The following is a 24,649-nucleotide window of genomic DNA, read 5'->3' as shown; positions in this document are numbered from 1 at the left end:
AAACTGAGTGACCTGCCAGAATATATACAACCACTAACTGGCAAAGTTAATACTTGACTCCCAAATGTGTTTCCTTTCTCCTGTAGCAAGTTCTTAAAATTTTATGCCCAAGTTTTCCTAATTGCAAAAATTTTCAAGCTGCCAATTTAACACATGGGGATAATGTAAATTGGTTTTTTTTTTCCCTTATGGAACAAATATGAAGCGAAATAGAATATCACAAATATAGTAAGATTAAATTAAACAAATCATACTGCATGGAATGAGTTTACATGAACACATTTAGTGTTCCAGTGATCGCTTTTGGTTAGAAACTTTGCTTGGAGGTGAGGGAACTGAGGCTGTAAGACACGGGCTTTGTATGATCAGTCAGCTCTCTTGCAATACTTGAGCATTTTTGCAGCCTCATATTGCCACTCTGCATAAGATGGGAGAAAAAAATTTTCAAAACCAAAAAATATGAGGGAAAAGGTATGAAAAGCACTCATGTCAAGGGAAATACCAAATGCATTAAATTTGTCCTGCAATTTCTTCTAAATAACAGTACACTTCACAAATCACATTCTAAGTGATATCCTAAAAACTATAATGGCTGCAAAAGTCTTTACAGTGTACAGCATCAAAGTACAACATTTTAAACCAATTATTTCATTGACTGCATTGCTATTATAGGTAGGACAGATTTTCTTAATTGAGTGAATAGAGATGCAGATCAGTTTGGGAAATAATAGAGGCAAGGTATTAATAAGACCTTTATGTACCAGTAGTTCTGAAAGTGTTAGCAAACTAAAAGGCAAATTAGAAACTGAAGGTGATGTCAGATTACCATATGAATTAAAAAGAAAGAATCTAGAAGCTTTTAATATTACCATATTACCTGTCAAGGCCAAATGGGAAGCTACGATTCAGTTTATTTTCATGTAAATTGTAAAACATTAAATAATATTCTGACCTTTCCAGTTTTACTGTATGGAGATTACAGAGGTGTAGTTGTAAGGTATAATTTACATGGTCTTGTCTATTTATACTTAAATGGTACATGGAAGATAATTTTTATAGGCACTAACGCACACAGAAAATGTTTCCAGGCAATTTTCAATGCTTGCTGTAAAGCATAAATACTTAATAAAAAATTATTTTCCTTCATATTAATGTCCCTTCTAAACAGAGATAATTTTTCTTGCAATATATATGTACTTGGGTTTAACATGTTAAGGAAAATGAGATCAATATTAATTTGCTTTTTTTGACAAATTGAGCAGCTATTATATAACGTATTAATTCTGATCAAGCCAGTGACTACCAGTGACCAAAAGGAGAACCCATGTTGTTATGAAAAAAAATTCTTAGTTCTTATCATTTGAGAAATGCTCTGTTTATAAGAACTGATAGATGATTTATTATATAATAAGTCAAAAGATCACTTAAAGTAACAAGTGTATTGAAGAACAGGGAGATAAAAAATTTCAAAGTAGAGAATTCATCTTCTAATTTTGATAATAGACACACTTGTCATTCAGTTTCACAAAACTCAACTGATATAGTTCAAATGTAAGAATAGCTTTATTTATTAAAAACATTATCTGTAAATGAATTTTTGTTTTTCTTTGAACACATTCAATGACATCATAATAAAGGAAAGAAGAGATGACACATATTTTCAATGTATGAATAACGTTTATGTTATACACTTACACATGCACAGACACCCTTGTTCACGCATACCTGTATATATACCACACCACGGAGCACACAAGTTATCAAATACACACTAAAACAGAATTTTCAGATTACAGGTGAAATTATCTCACTATATCTGTATGTTTTCTATAAAACTAATATAATAATTTATTATTTGGAAAATACTATTCATAAGTTAATCAGAAAAACTTCCATTTAGAGTCAAGAAAAAATATATTTGTGTTGGAATTAACTTGCAAGTTCAACACGTGGGGGTTGAAATCTCAAATCTCAATTTCTTCACGTTCTTCGCTATGTGACAATGAGCAAATTTAACAATATATCCTCTGCTCATTCTTGAGAAAACTATCAATAATATTTGAAATATTCAAATATTTTAAAAAATGTAAACTTCACAACACAAATTCGAATACATGGTAAGTCAAGTGATTTTTTCAATTTTATGTTATTCTTTATAAAGAGTTACATTTGATAATTATTTACATTATGCTTTTCTCTTTAATCAACTGTTTTCAATATGAAGAGCTATTATTTCAACAAATACCCACCTTTACTAAATTATTCCGAAAAATCATTCTTCTATATTTTCATAAATTATTCTTTTGGTTTATTAAATCATGGCTCACAATGAGTATTTTAGGATGTGACTCTTTGGGAAGAAATATTTTAGAAAATGTATAAAATTTTTAAGGGAGAAATTTTCTTCCCAAGCTAGATTAAAATCTCAGATGAAAATGCAAAAGAAAAAAAATCCAAATCATACCTTATTATCCCCCTATTCTTTTGTAATGCTGATTAGGTAATAAGCATTTTGACAAAACCTATGCAAACCATCTAATCTTTAAAATGTTGTTGAATCATATCCCTTACTCTACCATTTTAAAATTACAATTAACAACAACATCTTTTGAAGTTTTCAAGTGAAAAATTAGAGTTTATAAAGCTCTCACAGTTCAGTTTTTAATACATTCAAGCATCTTACATAGTATCAAATATTCTGAATTTTTATTTTAAAAAATACCTTAGCTATAAAGTAAGTTGAAATACATTTTCTTCTGAAAATAATGTATCTTATAATAATATAGGTAATAATAAGGTTATGTGGGCTGAGAACCAAAACAAGACAAAAAGCCAAAAGATGTAATAGTGCCAATTCATAGAAAAATGTGCAATAAGTGAAACTATTATAGGTCATAATATACTTTTTAAAAGCACTGAACTATATAATCCTACTATTATTTGGATGATCATATTTGTTTACACTCAGAGCATGATTAAACGGTCCATGTTTACCACAGATACCCAGACATTTTCCAGTTACTAAAATTACTAGCAATGAACATTCTGAAAAAATATTCTCATCTAACTTCTCCAAGCAGCCTTCAAATCCTCTGGCAATGAGGATGTATTATCAGCCACAGCATCAATTTTTATACATCCTCTAGCCATTTCTCAGGATTAGCCCAAGACCCATTTTCAGATGACCCTCCTGAACTTCCAGATCATGACATTAAAAAACAGTGACAGTTAGCCCGAGGGTTGCAGCTACAGTTTCCTTCCTTCTGTGAATGTTAAAGCTGTGAAGTCAGCTCCGGGGAAGGGACACATAACTTACATGTAACTTCCATATTCCCACTGTCTAAAATTATTTCTGCTGAGAAATGATCCTTCTAGATCAACGGTCAATTTTTTTCTATTTAGGAAGACTCTCCAAAGCAGGTGGAATATGCAATAAGAGTTATTTGCCTTAAAATACAGAAAAAAATGTGCTGCCTTTAAAACAACATTTTTAGTTAGGAGATGAAAAACAGAAGTAGGAAGAGATAAACACATTAAGGCTCAGTAGCAGAGGGAGATATATATTTTATTAAAATCACCTGCATATAAGGATTGTTTCTATCCTAATTGCCTTCTGCTTCCAACAAAAGAATCACTTTTTATCAACATCCCCCAGTCATTATTTTGCACATACAAAATAAAGCAAACAAAACAAGCAAACACACCCACACATACACACACAAACACTAAAATAATATGAAAATATACAGAGAGTGTCTATCTTAATTTTAGGGAATGTAGTTATATTCAGGAGATAGAGCCAGTATCTTACTTGTTTTGCTGGAACTACATATAGATATCACCTAAAGAGAAATGCATTATTTGTCAGAATTGGGAGAATTATTTTGCACTTTCACAACCAGGTTAAAATAATTGATATGTATCGAATCATACATATAATGACACTACTTTAGGTTTTTACAAATAGTTTTGCATTGTGGGTGAGGATTATAATGTGGTAGAATTTGTTATATTGTTCATACTAGTTTATATCTATGCTCAAGAATAAAAATTGTAACAAGAGAATGAAATTTTATTTACAGAATATATGTCCTTGTGCATTGCAAGTTTATATTAAACCATTATATACAATAGTTTATAGTGAAATTGTTGCCAATAACTAGATTTTAAAATATAGAAGCAATGATACAAAGTGTAGACTGAGAAATCACAAACGTGGGTGATTTCCAAACTCATGAAGAGCTTCCAAAGAGATGCTATCAGTGTTAAGTCTCAGAGCTGTTTGATCAAGCAAACACATATTTTATCTTATTTTAAAACTTCAGGCCAGGCATGGTGGCTCATGCCTGTAATCCCAGCACTTTAGGAGGCCAAGCTGGGTGGATTACCTGAGGTCAGGAGTTTGAGACCAGCCTGGCCGATACGGCAAAACCCCGTCTCTACTGAAAATACAAAAATTAGCCAGGCGTGCTAGTGGACACCTGTAATCCCAACTGCTCAGGAGGCTGAGGCAGGAGAATCACTTGAACCCAGAGGTGGAGGTTGCAGGGAAGGAGATCATGCCACTGCACTCCAGCTTGAGGGACAGAGTGAGACTCCATCTCTAAAACAAAACAAAACAAAACAAAAACTTCATACATGACATTGTTATATAAATGTGTTAGAGTAGAGTAAAATGTGTTAGAGCAGTATGTATAATTATTTGTTGGCACGACTGAAACTCACTCCTACACTAGCATTAATCATTAATACATTTTCCTCCTCTCTACATTGCCTAGCGTAGATGCAGACTGCTGGAGAATCTCACACAAATAGCCGGCAGACTGTTAAAGATGAAAATTCATTTTCACTAACCTCCACTTGGTCCTCAGTAATCATCCCTTGGTATCCTATTGCATTATTCTAATCAGCTTTCTTGAGTAATATCTGTAATGACTTTCTCAAATTTTATCCATTTTGAACACTTGGCATTTCATATTTCACTAAGAAGGTAAAAGACAAAGCAAAAATTATTTCCAATTTCTGGCACACATTATCCAAATCTATCTCTGCAGTACCCATCATCTTTAATTTCATATATATTTTAGTCAAGATTGTGTCCCTCCTCTTATCAAGGCAATCTGTTCCTTTGTGAGCTGTCTCTTCCTCCGGTTTCTCTAATCTTGATTAGCCCATGTTTCTATGACATTATCTCTGCCTTTAAATTTTATTCTTTTCATCTTCATTCATATATAATCTAGTGACTTCTAAAAATTAATACTCCCACCTAAAATTGAGATTTCACCATCCAGCAGCCATTTTAACTCTTTAATTCACCTCATTTCTATGTATGGTATAGGCAGACTCTTTTGCCTGTTTCCACTTCTCCATCTCTCATCAACACTCTCAATCCGCTCCAGTCTGGCCTCTACCTCTTCACACAGCTGAATAACTTCACGTCAGTTTAACAAGACATTCCACCCAGTGAAAAAGATTTAGTGTTCCCGGTATTGAATTTAGTATCCGAGATTAGCAATAACTCATTAAAATAGATCTTTGTTAGTCTTCTTTATTTCTAATAAAGAAATGCTTTAAATAAAAACTATATAATATGATGGACACCCATAACAGAAAACAGGCTGGGTGTAGTAGTTCACCCCTGTAATCCCAGCATTTTGCGAGACTGAAGCGAGTGGATCACTTGAGCTCAGCAGTTCGAGAACAGCCTGGGCAACATGGTGAAACCCTGTCTCTATCAAAAATACACAAAATTAGCTGGGCATGGTGGCATGTATCCAAGGTCCCAGCTACTCAGGAAGCTGAGGTGGGAGGATTGCTTGAACCCAGGAGGCATAGGTTGCAATGAGCTGAGATTGCACCACTGCACTCCAGCCTAGGTGACAGAGTGAAACCCAAATAAAAAAAAAACAACAACAACAAACAACAACAACGAAAAACCAAAAGCGGCCATCAAATGTTTTCAGTTAATTGCTTGATGTCTTTAGTGCCCCCCAAAGTAGCAGAATATAACCTAATTTTCCTTGAGTCTAAATGGCTGCAAATGAATTTAAAAGTATAGCATGCATTTTTTGTAAAGGAAATGCTAATTTTTAGACTTATGTTTCTGATTAGGATTTGTAGTAAGAGAAATAAGAAGCCACGATCTCTTACATGTGAAGAGAATTAGCTAGAAATGGAGTTTTGCTTGCTAACTCATGGGCTGAAGTCATCCCATTTGAAGGTTGCAGGAAAGGATAGGGAAAATATAAAGGAGGTATTAGTTTTGAGGGTGGGAACGGAGTGAGGCTTTAGAACTGAGAGCCAGGAGGAAGTCAGTCTACATATGAATGGGGATACCAGCCAGGAGAGTTAGTTCGCCTGTGGAGAAAACTTCCCAGGCGTCACACAGGATCCTATAGCTTAAGCCTAGAAATTTTTCTCCAGTGCTGTGCAATGTCAAAGTCAAAGTTAACTAACCACTAGTATTTCCTGTGTTTTAGCTTCATTTTGAGATTTCCCTGGCCCTTCAAAGCAAACTTTGCATTCTGGAATACTATTTTCATGAAGGCTATCTGAGACAGAGTGTGACAAGGAGAATGGAAGCCTGATGTATCCTAATCTCTTTCTGCTTTCACATAAGTCAGAACAATAGTTCCCTACAAGGAGTTTTGTGAGGAGTCCCTGGTGGGAGGAAGAGGCAGTGAAGAAAGTCCGATCTCTGTAAACACAGGACAGAAAATAAAACCAAATTCTCTAAGATAGCTGGGGTCATCCTCAGAAGGAAAAAGTAAACAGAAACACTTAAGTTACACATAATTTATACCTGTCTTCTTTGTGATTACCCTTTAAAAATTTATTTCTATATCTCTGGCACTTCTTCCTAGACGCCTCCTTTTTATTTGTGTTCATTATCCACAACTTCAAATGTTATGAGTTTTTCAGTATTTGTCTGACCTTTTTTGCTTTCACATTAGTTAATCACCAAATTCTATGGATTATATCTGAAATATATTCTTAATACAAAACCTCTCTGTCTTCATGTCTGCACCCTAGTCTAAGCCACTATGATTTTTTGCTTTGTCTTTTTCAATAGCTTTCATATTCACCCTTGGCTACTTCCAGATGATTGTCTACAAAGCATCCAGGCATTCCTTTTACTACCTGAGTTTGGTCTCTTGTTCTTTCCTAGCATTAAATACTTCTGTGGTTTCTTTGCTTTTAGATTAAATATCCTAAGTTCTTACGATGACAAAAAAAGTCATGTCTAAATTTCTGACCCCATCATACATCAACTCTATACTTCTCCTTTCTCATATGCTCTGACCACAACCACAATCTTCCAATTTTCTCATATGTGCCAAACTCCTATAGATCTCATTTCCTTTTTTCTTTTAAATCTTTGCCACACAAGAAGCTTTAGCCCTTAACAATCACTTTTTTTCTTTCACCTTGAATAATTACTATATTCTTTATAATTGATCCTAATATAAGATATTTGTGGATACCACCTTCTTTGAACTCCAAACCTAAATTATATCTTTTTGGGGTGTGTGTGTGTGTGTGTGTGTGTGTTTGTATTAAAGTATACTCATTTTCACGGAATTTTCCACATAAGTATGTGTACAATTGTTTTATTATTATTTTTAATGTCTATCTTTACTTATGGGACTAAAACATCGTTTTGGAAAAGGACTATGTCCACCTGAATTCAATTTTGTGTCTTCAAGCACCTACATTATGGAATTCTATTTTCTCTTTTTCTCTCTTTATTATCTTTTCTTTCCCTCCTCCCAAGATGTCTTTCTTTCCTCCCCAACAATGTCCTTTAGATGTAAATAAATACATATTATAAAATGGGAGTTGAGGTAGGTAATGAATTAGAGAGTCTGAGAATAAATACCATCAATATAAAAACAGTGGGACTGGACAAGTGAACCAAGAGAAGAAAGAGTGTGATTAAAGTAAAAGAGAAATACAGGTGTAGAAGAGAAAGTTTAGACAAAATGTCATTTAAAAACCACCAATTATTTTAGGGAAATTAAAATTTTGAAAAAACATCATAGGCCAAATCTTCTTCTTCATTTCCATGCATTACATAAAAAAGATAATTATTGAAATATTACTTACAATTCCACTACTCAAACACAACTGTTGCTTTCAGATCTTCATTATATTCATTCCCACAGGCATAGAGCATCTAATAATCATCTTAGCAAAGGAATACTACTCTTCATTAATTAATGGCCTACAATTTACTAACTGTTCTCTGAGTCCTAACTACATTTCTTTTAATTTCCCCTCTTCAAATAAGTTTGCAGTAATGTATAGCTTAATGAACATATATTTTTCTAAGTATTTAATAGTTCTTTAGCTTAATCTTCAAATAAATATATTATTGAATTTAAACGTATAAACATCATGGATCTAAATATAAACCTCTAAAATGCTCTATGTGAACCTTTTAAAAAACAGTAATCCACATGCAAGATGCATGTAACAAGAGTATATCAAACTTCACAAAGTATATCTTTGCTTTCTTCCTTCCTTCCTTCTTTCCTTCCATTTATTTTCCCTCCCTCCCCGCAACTATTTCTTTTTTCTTTTTTTCTTTTGTTACCTGCTATTATTGTTGACAGTCTACAAAGGAATCCTAGCCTATTTGAAATTAGTTTTCCAAAAGGCAAAATTGCTGTTTGAGAAGATAACATTCAAAATGACTCCCGTGAATCAGATAGTCTATTGTGAGGCAGACTGAATTATGCATTGAGTTAACAAAGGTTGAATATTACTATTTCGGCAAGATTTTTTTCTCTAGAACTTTCTCCTCTTTCTTGCTTATTTTACCCCATCTTTCCTCTTAGTCTCATTTATTTTTCTTACCTCATTTTGTGTGTATGTGTGTGTTTTCCCCTGATTATCCTCCTAAAGAGAGACCTAAAACAAGGATAATATATTTTAATTGTCTTGTTGATGTTTAATTGTAAGGAAGAGCTTCATCAATATAGCGAACTCATTCTGTATTTTAGAACAGATTAATTTTTAGCAGAAATATTCTTAAGAAAGACCTTGTATTGTTAGTGCTTTAATTTTCTTTAAGTCTAATATTCTTCCCTTATTTGCTATGTAATGGAGCTGCTGAAAATACTGGCAATATCTGTTCATTTTGCCTTGAGCTAGTATGAATTTTTTTTTTCTTAAGAAAGTGCAGTTGCTAAGAAGAGTTAATGGACAATTCAGCAGCAATTTTGTTTCAGCAAAAGTAAAGATAAAAGGAATACATGAAGAATACAAACCGTAGAAAATAAAAGGGAAGTGGTTACAATATATGTCGAAATGCTCAGAATCTAAAACAGAGACAATGTAGACTTAGAGAGACATGCAGTCCCAACTTAAATATGTATTTAAAAAAATTTTCTAGAGTATGTTGCTAGGTATTTATAGAGACTGCAGTTGCATTTTAACTGATCAGCTGAAAAACTAAAAATTCTGAGATTATGAGAATCAGAAAAAAAATTTTTTAACCTTTGAGCATTATTCTTTACTAAATTAAACAATGTGGATAATTTGAGAACACTGTAGATAAATAAATACATGTAAAGAGAGTGAAAAAGATCATGCTGCTTATGTGAAATTTTCTACACAATACAAAGCATCATGAATATTGATTGCAGGCTGATATGGTTTGGATTTGTGGTCTCCACCCGAATCTCATGTTGAATTACAATTCCAGTGTTGGAGATGGGGCTTGATGGGAGGTGACTGGATCATGGTGGCGGATTTCCCCGCTTCCTATTCTCCTGATAGTGAGTTCTCACGAGATCTAGATCTGTGTTTTTGTTTGTTTGTTTTTTGAGACGGAGCCTCCCTCTGTCGCCCAGGCTGGAATACAGTGGCACAATCTTGGCTCACTGCACCCTGCCTCCTGGGTTCAAGTGATTCTTCTGCCTCAGCCTCCCAAGTAGCTGGGACTACAGCGCCTACCACCACACCCAGATAATTTTTGTATTTTTAGTAGAGATGGGTTTCACCATGTTGGTCAGGCTGATCTTGAACTGCTGACCTCATGATCCACCTGCCTCGACCTCCCAAAGTGCTGGGATTACAGGCGTGGCCACTGTGCCCAGCTTTTTTTTCTTTTTTTTTTTTTCTTTAAGTGTGTAGCACGTCTCACTTCTCTCTTCCTTCTGCTCTGGCCATGTAAGACATGCCTGATTCCCCTTTGCCTTCTGCCACAGTTGTAAATTTCCTGAGTCCTCCCCAGCCATGCTTCCTATAGACCCTGTGGAACCATGAGCAAATTTAACCTCTTTTCTTTATAAATTACACAGTTTCAGTTTTATTGTAGTGCATGAACAAACTAATTCATAGCCTCAGTGTATATGTCAGAAAAGAAACCTATAAACCATAGGCCTAGCTACATCTTTTCACCATCCCTCCACTCTAACCCTAAACCACACCCCCACTCACTCAATCCTCAATTTGATCCCTGTTCCTTTCTATGCCTTGGTTCCCACTGCATCATCTATTATGTAAAAGGTACATAACAGATTGTCAGGTACAACCAGAGAAGCAGGGCAATAGGAGATGGACATGAGGACAGTTGTTTCAAGGAAATCTCTTACTTGCTTCTGGGGGATGGTAAAGCAAGTCTGAAATTCACAGGACTTGCGATAGAAAAGGCAGTTTGGAACTCTTGGGCAGGAGCTGAAGCTGATGTCCACAGTTGAAATTTTTTCTTCAGGAAAACTTCACTTTTGCTTTTAAGTCCTTTCAATTGATGGGACGAGACTCATGCAGATTCATTCGGATAATCTCACTTACTTAAATTCAACTGACTGTGGGATTTAACCACATCTACAAAATGCCTTTACTACAATACCTAGGTTAATGTCTGTTTGAATACTTCGGTCAATAGCTTAATGAGTTGAAATGTAAAACTGACCATTAGAGTCCCAACCTTGTCAGCTTGGCACCCATACACATCTTCTTAAACCAAACTGTTTCTAACTTAGCATAACAAAGTCATACCTTAACAAAACATGATACAACTATCTTGTACAAATTTGAAAATAGGCTTATCCTTTCAGCAGGAGAGGATGCAAAGCCTTGAGGTGAGGTTGACACTTCTCCTTTAATATCCTTTAGATTAATATTATGATAAAATGTTAAGTATTAACAATACATCTTACTTTAGATAAGGGTTAAAGGGATCAAAGAACACAAAATCTGATATGTGTGTGGTTGTGTATATATATTCCATATCCATATATATATATAAACATATTCATAGCAAAATAAGAAACAAATGTGCATAATAATGTGAATAATTATTACAATCCTAGTTCTGGAACTGGTCACATGATCACAATTGGTGTTTATAGTTAGCTAGTTTCTTACAAATTCCATATGCCCTTTGCCCTCAGGAAGCACCTGGGCTGACCATGGTGTTCCATGCCTGTAATTCCAGCACTTTGGGAGACTTAGGCAGGAGGATCACTTGAGGCCAGGAGTTTGGGGACCAGCCTAGTAAACATAGCAAGGCCCTCATCTCTACTAAAAAAGTTACACATTAGCCCAGCAATGTGGCATGCACCTGTAGTCCCAGCTACTCAGGAGGCTGAGGCAGGAGAATCACTTGAGCCCAGGATTCAGAGACTGTAGTGACCTCTGATCATGCCACCACACTCCAGCCTGGGTGACAGAATAAGACCCTGTCTCTCAAAAAAAAAAAAGTACCTCAGCACCTCACTGGTCATTATTCTCATTCCTCAAGGGCCTGGCCCATTAGCAGTCCTGCCTGAATTAGGTGGTTGTAGTTTTCCATTGACTTTAATCACAGGACATTATAGTACTAAGTGATACCCCAAGGAATGCCCTGTTCCCAACATGGTCTTTCTCACTCTTGTCATATTGTAGCAACCCAATTCTCCCTTGGTAGTCAAGATCAATTGCCCCAAAGAGTATAGTAACTCTTTTGCCTGTTGATTCAGAGACGTGTCAAGTCCAGGGTGGCCAGTGGTAATCTCAGTGTCCAGTTCAGTTCAATTATTGTTGCATCTCCCTGGAGATGCATTCTTATCTTTGTAACAGTGTGTGGCAACCTGTGGACCAGTACAGCCTAAATGAATAGGAACGGGAACTACATTTATTTCTAGTGGATTACTTGGTGAAATAGTGATCAGGATCACTCCTGTTTCCATCCCCTTGATTCCTGGACCAGTGAATACTGGCTATGGAAGAAATAATATAGTGGATGCTAATTTAGATGATACACAGTCTTCTGGAAGACATTGCTCCAGTCCTCTAAGGTATTGCCACCTATATGGCACTGAAACTAAATTTCCAGAAGTCCATGCTATCATTCATTTCTGGATGATGGCAGATATGCTAATACCAGTAATTCTATGAGTATGGGCCCGTTGCTGTTAAGTGAATTCTTTGATGAGAAGCAATGTTGTGTGGAGTACACTAAGTCCTCACTGAATATTGTTGATAGGTTCTTTGAAACTGTGACTTTAAGTGAAACAGTGCATAGCAAAATTAATGTCTTCCTCATCAACATTATAGTAAAATGACATGAAGTGAACAGTGTTATTTGAGGCTCTGTTGTAAGTTATTTCACTTAAACTTGCAGTTTCCAGGAAACCTATGGAGGAAATTCCGTAAGTTCATGGGTGGTAGCTTGGCAGAAGTACTGAGTTCAGGAAAGGCACATCCAGATCCAGGGTAAAAACTATCTATTTTTTAATGAAGGTTGTCCAATTTAATAAATCTGCCATTAGGTAGCTGGCTGACCATTTTAGGGATCTAGTTTTATTCCAGGAGACCTAGATTTAATCTCTTCTCAAAGAGTGAACAATGAGCAATAGCTGGAGTCAGTTTAGTATTCCCAATGGAAGCCCACATTGGAAAGCATGTGTATACACTCCATCTTTGATATCATGGTCAATTTGTTCATTAGCCCGTTGGTCAATGACAAGAGTAACTAGGGAAAGAAGCTGCTTGTATTCATAGAATGGGTAATTGTATCTACTTACTTACTAAAATATTCTTTTGCTGAGGTCATGGTTTCATAAGTATTCATATGGGACTCAAATATCTTCTCATTCTTTGCCCATTCCTAGAGGAATAGCCATTTCCCTCTTCCTGAGACTTCCTTGTCACTAATTTTTCAATTATTTTCCTTTCAAGTCGTGATCATATGGTCAAACCATTAGCCATGCCCGTGGATTGCTATAGACATGCCTCTGGTCATTTCTCTTTCCAGGCACAATGAACAAATAGGTGTACTTCTCAAAATTCTGCCAACTGATAATAATTTATTTCACTATTTTCTTTCAAGAAAGTCTTAGAATGAGGCTATAGTATTACAGCTGTCCACTGTCATGTATCCTGGATATCATGTAGAATTATCTCTAAAGCAGACCCAAGTTATCTCTTCCTCAGTCAACTGTTCATACAGAGCTCTCCAGGAGTCATTAGTGTGGGCTTCAAAGAGTAAAAGTAACATAGGCAAAGAAGGGCCCAGGGCGTTTTGGGCCTCTTCTTCATGCAATTTACTTGAGCTTTCAGGACCTGCTGAAGCCTGCTATCACATGTATCACTTCCATTGATGACGGAGTACTGCCTTGCATGTCCCATTTACAGTTTAAAGGGTCAGACAACACTCAGTTTATAATTGTCGAGTCCAAGAGAAACCTCCATCCCTGCCACCATGTTAATTATGTTTATGAGATTATCGAACATGGACAAGAATAGTTGGGGAAAGAGACTAAATGATATCTACAAAATTGGTAATCCTATCCACTTTGTTAGTAAAATCTTCTGCTGAGGTCACCATTTTGTGAGTGTTCACATGAGGATCAGGTCGTCTAGCACTTTGGTGGTCCATCAGTAAGCATTCAGTGTGTCTACTAAGGCCTAATAGTAAACAAAAACTGTCAAATGGAGGGTAGGTTTCTGTAGAGGATGGAGGACTTTGCTCCAAAAACTGAAGAGTGATACTATAATTAGCCTACAGAGGCTGCTGAAAGGTACCAAACTTATTTGGACTAAATGGCCCAAGTGACTGAGCAGCTTGAATAGCATTGCAGACCTGTTGCAGCACTTTCTTTTATTCTAGGCCCCGCTCATAACTGTCACTGGGTAAATCGGTTATATTAGCATATCCGAATGAGGAAAATGTTGCCTTCTTTTTCCAAAGAGGTTCATTAGATGTTGCACTTCTTTGTTGTTGCAAAGACTAGCTGTAGCTACTTATCATGCATCTTAGAAGGGATATTTCAACATGCCCCATATTACTGGATCCCTGAAACTGTAACTAAGGTGGCAGGTCTCTGAATTTTGTTGGATTTATTTTCTGCACTCTGACACACAGAAATCAAGTATAGTTTCTATACTTGATATTTAGTATAACAAATGTAGTATCTAATTTCTGCTCCCCAACCCCAATCAGCGTAATATCAACATAATTAATCAGCATGATATCTTGTGGAGAGGAATAGGCAATCAAACTACCTGTAGACTAAATTATGATTCAGGGCTGGAAAGTTGATATCCAGCCAAGGTAGGACAGTGAAGTTGTATTGCTAAGACCTGCCAACAAAAAGCAGTACTTCCAGCAGCCCTTACTAATAGGTGGTTAGAAAAGAGCATTTGTTGGATGAATAGCTGAATATCAATTTTAACAAATGTGCTGATTTGGTCAAGCAGTGAAACCACATGTGGAAGAATAGATGGAATTGGAGTCACCACCTGATTAAATTTATGATCGTCTGCCATTCTCTAAGATTCATCTGTTTTTCTGCACAGGGCAAATCGGTCAGCTGAATGGGAATGTGGTGGGCATCATCACTCCTGCATTCTTTAAATCCTTGATAGTGACACCAATCTCGGCAGTCCCACACAGAATATAGTATTGCTTTTGGCTGACTATTTTCCTAGGTAGAGGCAGTTCTAGTGTCTTCCACTTGGCCTTCCCACCAAAATAGCCATCACTTCACAGCTGGAGAACAAATGTGCAGATTCTGCCAGGACTATGTCTATTTTGATTATGCATTCCAGAACTGAGGAAGTAACCACAGAAGGTGTTTTGTAACCTACTGGACCAACGATGATATGGATCTGGGCTAAAACTCTATGGATTATTTGACCTCTTCAAACATCTTCTCTGACTGGTAGACTACAATAATATTTTGTGTCTTTAGGAATGTTTTTGAGTTCAAAGACAGTACCCAGCAATGAACAAATAGTCTTATCATCCCCCTTTCCCCAGTGTAACACCCCTGGTAAATGGTCATAAATCCTTTAAGAAAGACTTGGTGAAAAAGTAACGTTATACCTTGGCAATATAGCCAAATATAGCAGTATTCATCCTCAAAAAGAGGTTGTAGTGCACAACCTCTTGGGTTATTCTTTGTAACTCATCTTTTGTGGCCTGCTGGGACTTGATTCTTAGTCTAGAAGCAAACTGGGGTGGTTGGATATGTCCTGAGGAGAATCAGCAGTGATTTGTCAATTACACAAGGCCCATCCAGATAATCTATGCTAATATCCCTTCAAGTTAATTGGTAATGGACTTTAATCGTGTCTACAAAACATCTTCAGAGCAACACATAAATTGATGTTTGATTGAATAACTGGAAACCATAGTGTCCAATGATGCTTATGTTGATACAAAGTGATAATCACAGTCCCCTTCCTCTCAATGTATCCATACAGAGGCAGACACTTCACACAAATTTAGCGGCTCAGAGTTCTGAGATCCACGAGACTCTGTTTCTCTCTAATTGCTGAAAATACAACATACCCCATTTGTGTGACAATGTGTTGTTCCCTGCTTTGTGGGCTGAAGATCATAAAATGACAAAACGTAGAGTGAAAGAGGAGTACCTAAGTGAGCAGAAATGAGCAAATACATGAACCAGAAAGTGCCTGCTGTGGCATAGTTGTTGCTAGTTGTTCCCAAGATCTAAGAGTATCTGTTTACTTGGATTCCTTGACAAACACCAGTATTTCTACAGTAGATTCCCCTTTTGTTTAAACTGATTTAAATTGGGTTTCATTCATTTGCGATAAAAAATATCCTAATTTCATGAGATTTTCGAACTATTTGTGAGAAAAAAGTACTATGAAAAATGTAAAGTGATGAATACATTTTTAAAATAAGACATTTTGACAGGAAAAAAAAAAGGCAATGCAGTGTAGTCTAAAGCCCAAGCTCTGGTGTCAGATATAACTGCTTCAATTCTTGCCAGCACTGTGAACTTCTACTTATTAATCAAAAATTTTAACTGAGCATCTAACACTCACTGTTCTTTGTATGGTGCATATTGAGTACATAATCCTCACTTACGTTCACCTTAAAGCCTGACAAATATTACATACTTACTATCTCCAGGACCCTGTGTGGAAGGTAAGGCTTAGTGTTAAGTTTAAGTCTTAATCAAAACCACAGCTAGACAGTAGTTACGCCACTTCATCAGCATAGTAGGAAGATGAAATAATATGTTGCATATAAAGCCTTCTGTAAGTTGTTTATCCCAGTGAGTACTTATTAAATGTTAGCAATAAATGGACTCATTTCTAATATTAGAAAGTTATCTCCAATGTCACTTTCAGCTTAGATAATGAGATTCAGATAACCAGATTCAGAATAAAAAGTTACATGATTATGGCAGGGAGTGGCAGATGCCTATACTATTTTTATTCTCCTTTTCTTTCCTAGTGAAATATTTATAATTTTATTCAGGATGGCAATATGTCCATTAAAGAAATTATAGTTTTGAAGTTTCTCTTGCAGGTTGGTATGGCCGAATATTTAATTCTAGAGATATAAGTAAAAGTGATGCGTGGTTCTGCTGGGAAACTTCACCAGTGAAATCTGGGACAGATTTTCCTTCACAGGCCTTCTTTTGCTTTCCCCTCTTTCCTCTATGTCCTATCTGGAAATTCTATACCACAGATGGTGCTGCAGCAACCATTTTGTAAGCTTGTGGGTACCAATGACACATTTTGGATGACAGACCACAAAGAAGACAGGAAGCTTTGTTCCTAGTTGATTGCACAGATCTAACAAGCCAAACGTTGATTGCACAGAGCTACCAAGGCAACCGTCAACAGCTTACCTCTGGCCTTCTCTTATGTGAGGGAAGAAAGTATGTAATATTGAATACTTTGTAGTTTAGTGACTATTACTATCAGAAAACATAATTTGTAACAGATATAACAATTATTAGCAAATAACAAATTAAAGTTAGTATAAACAGAAAAAGATTTTGAAAGCCATAATGAAATAAGAAATATTAAAATTATGAATAGCTGTTGCTGTGCCTGCACTTCTCAATGCTTTTCTCTCTGTCAGTCTTGCTCCAAATTGAAACAGGAATTTGCATTAAAAAGATGATATGCACTAAAATGATATCATATATATTTTTAGGAACAAATATAAAGTGCTTGCTAAAGAACTGGAAGAAACCAACAAGACTAAAGAACGCATGTCAATCAGAGATAAAGAGCTACTTGCATCTAAAGGTTAAAGCATTTAAACCCTGAGCTCTGGAAATACCCTGCCAGTACTCGGAGACTTCCTTGGCATTTATCTTGTCATTTAAAATCTTCACAGCATGCAATATATTGGGCTTAGTCTTCTTACTCTATAGGAGATTGGAAGGCATAGGGAAAAGACTAGAGAGGGAAAAGGGAGGAAAAAGAGCACTAGGCAGCAGGGAGACAAGCCCTCCATGGTGGCACACAATGAGAAGAGTTCTGGGGCACAGCTGTAGAAATATATATATATATATCTGTGTATGTGTATATATATGTATGCATATATGTATATATGTATACACATACACACATATATATGCATACATACACACACACATATTTCCCCCTTTCTATGTGTCAATGTACTATGCCATTAAAAGAGTTTGAGATAGAGTCATCCATACTTTAAATAGATAGTACACATTACCTGAATTTATGTTAATAGAGAGTATCCTTTCCTTTGGTAGCTGTTTTTTTCTAACATTAGCTGTGGTAGTTTAGTTCACTCCCTCTCCCCATTGTCCAATTCCTGCTGCTTCAGCTCTCCATTTCTCCTTCTTTTCCCCCCTTTCATTTGCTCCCCTTATTCCCTCCTTCACCATCCCTTCCCACACACATCTTCTGGTGGGTTAGTGTAAATTTGCAAGTTATTTCCTATTTCCTGTTCTTGACTATTTCTACAAAATTTGCAAAAATTGACATCTTACAAAATAGAGGAATACATAAAATTATATCAGCTAAATAACTTAATGCAGGTAAATTTTAAAATTCGTGTAAAGCATATCTCTGATTTTAAAATTAAAATTAAAGAATAAAAATATGTACACAAAGGGACACACATCATACATACCCAAAGTTAATTGAAATTTTAAAGCTGTAACCTCTATTTTTTCCACACAACTCAGTTTTTTTTTTATTTGTTTGTTTGTTTTGCTGTTTCAACCTTGTCACTGATGACATGCCTCTGGGATCGATGGCTTTCTGTCTTTCTACTATTGCTTCATTGACCTACCTTCTCCATGAACTTTTCCCTGAGAATTCAACAACAGAATGTCTTCTCCTTTGCTGAAGGTTAATACCAGTTACAGTCTGACACCTCCACCTACTTAGAGACAATTATTACTTAATTGTTAAGAAGCCAAGTCAGACTGTCTGGGTTCATTTCTCAGTTCAAGGATGTTCGTCAAATTATTTTAACTTTCCAAGGTTCAGTTTCTTTATTTGAATAATGAAGGTAATAACATTGTTATCTTTTTATCTATGTTCCAAGGACAAGAGAGAAAATAATATTGATGGCACAGAGAACAGTGCCTGGCACTGAATGAACGTTCGGTAAATGCCAATTATTATTTATGCCATATAAACAGTCATCACATTAATCTAAAGCCAAATTGGGTTGCAGACTCCTTAAAAGCAGGGCTCACGTGTTCTCTCAATATGTAACAGCCCTGAGATTTAGCGTATTGCCTGATGTATAGAGAGCGTTCAGTATACAATTGTGGATTGATAAATGGACAACATTTATTCTTTTATTAAAATATATTTAATAAACACCTACTATGTGTCAGGAACAGGAATGTTGTTCCTAGAACAAGAACAGTATTATATGATGGCATATAATACAAAAAGTGCAGAAGCCATTTGAATTACACATACACAAAATTCCAAAGCCAAAACAAGCAATTTGTTACCTTTGGATTCAAATTTATCATGTCTGTTTCAATTTTGGAGAGTACAGTCTCTCCAAAAGTACTGCTTGCAATCTGCAGAAGTACAAAATAGATAATCTATCTTGTTAGAATTGCAAATAGACTGGACTAAAATATGTGTCTTTCTTGAGAACACAATCTTCAAATATCAGTGCCTGCTTAACTCTGTTGTATGCTGGGATTCTTAAGACTGAAATGCAAGGGTCATAATCCTGAAACTTTGTTCACATTGCATGTGGTATTAAAATGCATCACAAAAAGGTTCTTGGGAGAAATCCAGAAACTATTTATCTAAGGCCAAATTAATTAATTTGGATACACGAGCAGAAGTATGTGTCCCTTCCCCACACAGCAGCTAGAATAATTCTTTCAAAACATGCGTTAAGTTTGATCATTTCCCTGCTCAAAAGCCTCCAGTGGCTTTCCATCAGAGTTCCAGTAAAATTCAAATCTTTCCCAGGGTCCTTAGCTATTCCTTTATCTCACTTCCTACCAGCCTTCTCTCTTTTCCCTCAAATACAAACCCCACAGGGAAAGGACATTGTTTTGTTTATTGCTCTAGCCCCAGTTCCTGAAACACTGCTGGCAAAAATCTATGTAGAAGTTCCTAATTTATATTTGTTAAATAATAAATGGATGAATGTTCAAAAGAACTATCCAAGATTTCTTTTCTGTAAAGTGAGAGAGAATCCTCAGGGCGGCCTATATACATGGCATCAGTTGACATTAATTAGCTTCATAGTTTCAAGGAACATACTATGCACATTGAATTTAATAGCGGGGGACTTCAAAGAGAGGTGCATTCACCAGAAGGGGTACGTATAACTAGTCCTTATGGAGTGTTACATGTCTCCAATGGTGGAAACACCTCATCTTCCACTTAAGATTGCATCTAGGAGAAATAGAGTTTTGTGGAGCACCATTCCATCTGCCAATGTATCATAAAGCATCGTCTGGCAGAAAAACTCTGAGTAAGTCTGATGACAGGCTTCTGGCAGGCTCGAGAGACTAACTGTGCTTGTACCTAAGGCTACAAGTATGTATTTTCTTCCATCTCAGAAAGGCCGATTCTCCCCCTTCTTGCACAAAGAAATCTAATAACACACAAGATGATCTGTGTATTTGCATTTATTCACAGTTGCACAAAAAGCACAGTAACTTGCAGTTTAAGTTCTGGATTAGAAATACCTGGGTTTAAATAAGAATAGACCACTAACTGGCTATGTGATTTGCACAATTCGATCTGTAAAACGGTAGAATTATGCATTTGATTTATACTTTTTTTTGCTGTTGTTTTGTTCATTTATTAGGAAACTAAAACTAACCTGATCATTGTGATCAACTACATGCCTGGCACATGAAAACCTTTCAATAGACGTTAGGTAGCAATAGTTATTTCCTCACATCCTTTTACATATTCCTTGGAAGGGTCTAGGCCATTTCACCTACTATCTTTACTAATATGTGTATATATATGTGTGTGTGTGTGTGTGTGTATATATATATGTGTGTGTGTGTGTGTGTATATATATGTGTGTGTGTATATATATATATGTGTGTGTGTGTGTGTGTGTATGTATAACTTTACCATACAGAGTTCTTATTTTCCTATTGCATCTTTCATTTTTTTTAGCAATTGCCTTTTAAAGACATATTTCAGTAAAAGAGGTAGCTACTCTTTTTCAAGTTTTGTTTTACCAAGAAAATACTGATAAAAGTTAGTTAATTAATTTTCAGTTTTAGAATTATGAAAGAGAAACACTGGTATGCAAAATGTCTTATTGTTAAACTAGTGATTAGCAGCAAATTAATTCAGCATTTAAAACAAGGTAATGACATATTCAGATGCATTTTTTGCTTGCAAAACTGATAAACAGATGTATATAGAAATCACCTTTGCCATCCCGGGTCTGCCTTTAATATGACTGTGTTTTCTTGTCATGCATGTTGAAAAGCAAGATGTATGCAATACAATAGGTTCTCAGCTTTTTTCCCTGTATCTTAATGTGGCATCCTATATTTCTGCTCACCTTAAACTAGCTGAAGTGTTCAGTTGTGACAGAGTCTGGTTTATTTCAGCAACAATCATCTACCTGTCCTTTTGGACAGATGTTGCTGTAAATTCTGAAGATTGACAGAAATAAAGACACTAGCAGATTTGGAGATTAGACTTCAGTTATTAACTAAGGCATATTAAGAGTCTATCATGCACAATAAGCCAGTTGGAGTGTTGCTCAAATAAAACATGGGCAACAAAAAAAATACTTGTTCTTTCTGATTAAATAATTATATTGGGGTATATATATATTTTATATATATATATGTTTTTCCAATGATATACACATATATATTATACATGTATATATATCCTATATATACACATATATATTATACATGTATATATATCCTATATATACATATATATACTATATATATCCAATATATGTATACATATATACATACATATATATTGGATATATATATGTATAAATATATGTATATATCATTGTATATATATACATATATAAATATATGTATATATCATAGGAATAGAAACTTGATATACTTAGGAATATGTAAAATATATTCTTAAAATCTTAAGAATTCTTTAATTCTGAAAGAATTAATATATTTTATATTTTAAATAATTAAATTAGCAATATAAAATATATAACATAGGGCATTATTTGATGAATTAACTAAAAATATATAATATACATGATGATTATATATTAAATATAATATGTTGTGTTTAAATATTATATATTAGTCATACTAATTAGATATACCTCTATAACTAGTTAGGCTATATATGATATAAACTTAATTATATATTATATACTTATATATTATTTATTCTATTATATTATCATATGTGAGAATAATATAGCATTATATTCATATATAAATATATGAACAGGTAAATATCCTGAAGGAAATAATGGAACTAACATGATAAGAGGTAATGGGTCTAAATTATTAGGCATACATTTTTTCAAAAGCCATCACACAAAAAATATATTTTAAAGAAATTTTGGCATAAAGTCATGTGGAAATAGTTAATTATTAGTATCTGATCAATTTCTATGACTGTGTAAGTTTTTATGTGTTACTCTGTAGCTCCATGACACCTGCCCCTTACTTACACCCCCACTTCCACACACATATACATACACATGCCCTTTTCATGACATATGGTAAAAGTCTGATGAGTATTTTCGTTTTATCTTAATTGTATTTAACAACTCTACCCTTGCTAACCTAGAAGTCATCTAACATTTGATCTCTTGTGATCTCTCACTCTGAACACTTATCATGATTATTGCTTGGTTTAGACTAATTTCATTGCACATGTGGGAGGGATAACTAATTAAAAAATATTAACTACTATGTTCACATATACATGTGTGTACTTTATTTTCTTCTCTTCTCTCAGGCTAGACTATAACATTCTTGTTAGATAATGAAGCCACAGCAGAATTGTCATGAGAAATTAGAGAAATTAATTGTTGGCTGTAGACATTAAAAAAGACTAAGATGCCTTAAGTTTGCAAGTGTACTTGCTGAAGTACTGCTTTCTACTAAGAAGACAAGAAAACGAACGTGCTTTCTGACCAAAGCAGAAGGAATATTATTGGAAACATTTAGCGTTAAATCCTGGCATGAAGAGGAGGGTAAGGGAAGAAATTCAGCTTGGGGTTATGAAATCAGGGGGTACCAGTGGTACATTTCCAGGCAGAAAGTTTTTTGATAGGCAGCAATTTCACAAAAAGTAGAGGCAGAGCAGAAGTACCTGAATAACCAGGACTGAACCGCCTGTAGGAAACCTGTGAGCCCAAGGTCGCTGAATGATATTCCCTTATGATTGAAAGTGATGTGGATGGACACAAGAGTTACTATAACCACAGAACCTTCTGGCTGGAAAGTAGGGAGGTTTCAGAAGTATGTTGGGTTGTGCAACCAGGAACTAGAAATCAATGCAGATGCCTCAGCAGAGACTAGCATAAAGAATGACAAAGCCTGGGTTAAACAGAAAACTTCATCCAAGTTGAATGCCAGGAAGGGTATGGGCGAAAGATTACCTAGGTGCCGAAGCTGGAGACTGAAGGCACAAATTGTTTCAGTATAATAAAGAAAATAGTTAGAATAAGAATAGTCATAATACAAATTAAATATAGAAATGATCACGGACAATTATCAATGATTATTACAAACATTATTAATCATTAGCTTTTAATATTACTGTTTGTTGCATTACTAATATAACCTAGGAATAACTGGCAGGTATAGGGTCAGGTGCTGAAGGGACATTGTGAGAAGTGACCTTGAAGGCAAGAGGTGAGCTATCTGTCAGGCCCGCATAAGGGTCGCTTGAGGGCTCCTTGGTCAAGCGGTAATGCCAGTGTCTGAAAGACACCCATTACTTAGCAGACCTTGAAAGGGAGTCTCCTTTCCTTGGAGGAGTCAGGGAACACTCTGTTCCACCATCTTCCTGTGGGAGTCTGGATATTATCCAGCCCTTCTCGCAGTCAGCCGGAGGCCTAAACCCCTCCCTGTAGTGCTGTGCTTCAATGGTCACACTCCTTGTCCACTTTCATGTTCCTCCCGTACTCCTGTTTCCTCTTTGAAGTTCATAGTAGATAGAGGTAGAAGAAATAGTGAAAGTCTTAAAGTCTTTGATTTTTCTTATAAGTGCATAGAAGAAAACGCTGACGTATGCTGCCTTCTCTCTCTGCTTTAGCTACCAAAAAGGGAAGGCCCCCTGTCCTGTGATCACGTGACTTGCTTCACCTTGTCAATCACTTAGAAGATTCAACCTCCTTACCCTGCCCCTCTTGTCTTGTATGCAATAAATACCAGTGCACCCAGCCGTTCAGGACCACTACTAGTCTCCGTGTCTTGATGGTAGTGGTCCCCCAGGCCCAGCTGCTTTCTCTTTATCTCTTTGTCTTGCGTCTTTATTTATTACAATTTCTCGTCTCCGCACATGAGGAGAACACCTGCTAAGCCCCGTTAGGGCTGGACCCTACAGAAGGGTAATATCTTCATTGAAGTTTTTCAAGACCTAGAAGTAGAGACAACCATCTGAATGTTAACGGTTTACTTTGGAAGTAAAGAGAACACTTGTGAAGGAGTGAAGAAATGGAACCACAAGGCAAAAAGAAGGTACCCTATAAAGTAAGTATTATGAAGTTAGTAATTTGAACTTAATTCCACTGGGGAAACTAGCAGCTGGCCTAAGACACCTGATTCCAAATTATCCCGCCTGAGCAGCAAGAAAGCAGTCTATTTATATACCAACTCCCATCTGTCATTGCTTCCGAGCTAATTCAATGTGTCTGCAAGATCCCAGCACTCCCAGTGTGTCATAGTGGTGGCAAAGTGGAAAAGTGGTCTCTAGCAGCAAGAAAAAC

At 35.7% G+C, this 24,649-nt stretch overlaps 1 protein-coding gene and 1 long non-coding RNA gene across 9 annotated transcripts in view; one reads left to right on the top strand and one right to left on the bottom strand.

Annotated features, from left to right (window-relative positions):
• The window catches only part of LOC123569875 (ubiquitin-ribosomal protein eS31 fusion protein-like), a 191,321-nt gene that overhangs the window by 123,775 nt on the left and 42,897 nt on the right, over positions 1-24,649 (bottom strand). For 3 of the 8 annotated variants that reach the window (XR_006693762.2, XR_010582628.1, XR_010582629.1), the window contains one exon: positions 23,452-24,300. The exons of 3 other annotated variants lie outside the window; for them this stretch is intronic. The gene's annotated coding sequence lies outside the window, so the exon portion shown is untranslated. Of the gene's footprint in view, positions 1-23,451; positions 24,407-24,649 lie in introns of those variants that run through there. 2 more of the 8 variants (XR_012426452.1, XR_012426453.1) reach the window with 2 other exon arrangements.
• LOC135968121 (uncharacterized) lies at positions 11,128-24,175 on the top strand. Its single transcript, XR_010582630.1, has 2 exons — positions 11,128-22,909; positions 23,977-24,175. It is a non-coding gene; the product is annotated as an uncharacterized lncRNA (long non-coding RNA).

This window comes from Macaca fascicularis, chromosome 17 (genome assembly GCF_037993035.2).
Source record: "Macaca fascicularis isolate 582-1 chromosome 17, T2T-MFA8v1.1".
NCBI classification, from domain to species: domain Eukaryota; kingdom Metazoa; phylum Chordata; class Mammalia; order Primates; family Cercopithecidae; genus Macaca; species Macaca fascicularis.
Note: the sequence above shows the minus strand (reverse complement) of the source record. Positions and strands in the feature narration are given on the sequence as shown.